The sequence below is a fragment of the Camelina sativa genome, chromosome 11, assembly GCF_000633955.1.
Source record: "Camelina sativa cultivar DH55 chromosome 11, Cs, whole genome shotgun sequence".
Taxonomy (NCBI): domain Eukaryota; kingdom Viridiplantae; phylum Streptophyta; class Magnoliopsida; order Brassicales; family Brassicaceae; genus Camelina; species Camelina sativa.
The window spans coordinates 20,360,163-20,362,231 of record NC_025695.1 but is presented as its reverse complement, the minus strand read 5'-3'; positions in this window follow the sequence as shown (position 1 = coordinate 20,362,231).

The window sequence follows — 2,069 nt, the reverse complement described above, 5'->3', positions numbered from 1 at the left end:
GTACAATAACAAATATGGTTTTAAACCGAATTCATTGTTTGAATTTGTTTTGCGGTCAAAGTTACTAGCATAAAATTTGTGCTAGTGTTCATTTTGAACAAACCAGCTGATAGAAAGTAGATACATATATACTTAGAGAAGTTAAGAAGATTTTTGGTGTAACAATCTTTCATTTGAGACTGTTGTGAATACCACAGTTTTGTCTAAATTGGAATCTTATAAACTATAATGCCTTCCCTACTTTTAAGTTATATTCCATCATTGTTCATGGATCCATTACTCCCAAACACACTCGATTTGTATTTGTTGCATGATTTCACACATATTTGGCTAGTATCAACCGCCTTATCCATATATCAGTATGAAACAATTGATTTTATACTCAAATAATACGGCGATTGTATTCGTGCACTAGCTACCTCACAAAACCGATTTTAAACTACAATAAAATAAAACTGTATGATATAATTAATTAAAAGCTGACAGAAGAAACTTATAGGCCTAAATGAAATAAAAGCGTACAAAATGTTTGTTCATTATTAACATTTCTAAATTAAGTCACATTAAAAACAAAGCTATAAACTAGTGAATTTAATATGTGATAGCTTATTTTATACTCCCTCAGTTCCATTATAAAAGGTTTTTTTTGTCTAAAAGCACAAAGATTAAGAAATAATAAATGTTTAATCATTTCACATAGTTAAAGTTAAACCAATAGAAAAACACTGTAGAATTTAAATAGTCAAAAAAATTAAATTAATATTAAAAAATGCATATAAACTTGAAAAAAATCTTATAATATAGAACAAACGGGAAAGGCTAAAAGATCTTATATACTGGAACACAGAAAGTATATATATATATTTTTTATTGTCTCTCCAAATAGTTATAAAATTAAAACTAATATCTAAGAATGTTGACCAATTTTTTCAATTTTTATTTAATTTTATAGTGTGTAATTAAACTTGTCACCATTTTTTTTCTTTTCCATAACTATATATATGTTGACCAAATAGTTATAGAATTGAGACTTATCATTTAGAGGGGATATTCAACTTATTTTAAGGATTTGTGTAAGATTTTAATATTTTAGAATTTTGAAAGATTTAGGAGATTTTTGAGATATTTGATTGTGTTTTCTATTTAAAAAAAAAATGAAATGTGATCCTATGAGATTTTATTAGTAAATTTTTGATGATTTTAAAATATTTTACAACACAAAGTTACGTCTTCATCATCTGGCCACCACCACACAGTTAAATTTGGTCAAGATGATCCACCTAATAACATAATCGATTGTTGAGATTTGAGTTCTTTATTAAATCCTGCAACAAAGAAAAAGAAGCTTCAAGTGAGATGAAGAAGCTAAGCGAAGATAAACCATAATTTTGGAACTGGTGAACGACAAAGCTGTTACACTTGAAAACATATTAGAGACGAAGATCACGAAACGCAATTCAAAAGTTCTCAGTTTTTTAAATTGAGATTGATGTCTCTTTATTAAGATCTTACTTGTGCATTGCCATTTCAGACCACAACCTTGAGAAGAATACACAATTCTCCAGAAAATATCTGATTCTATAGTGCATAAGAAACATAATATGATCTATGAGGTTTAAAGGAACAAACTTTTAGATTACTTTTAGAATCTGATCTATACTAACGATCCAAATTCAACAGCCACAACAACAACACAAACTATGTACTTTCCAAATTATTTCAATCAATCAAAGTTGAAAAAATTGAATCTCTCTCAACCAATCCACAAATTCAGTCTCTAGTTCAAAAACAATGGAACTAAACAAAACATAGAACAATCTCTTTCATTAAGAAATACTTTAAAATCACTCAAAATGCTGAATGATCTTGAAACCCGTACCCATATAGAATTAGCAGTACCAACGAGATTCAAATTAAGAGGGAGAAGAGATAGAGCTTACCGAACAGAGATGGTTGTGGTTTGACTCACAGGAAGAGATGAAGCTTCATGTTCACTGGTGGAGAAGGTGGTAGAGCTGTCGTCAGAGTTCTTTTGCAGTCTGTTTTTTTTTTTTTTTTTTTTTTTTTTT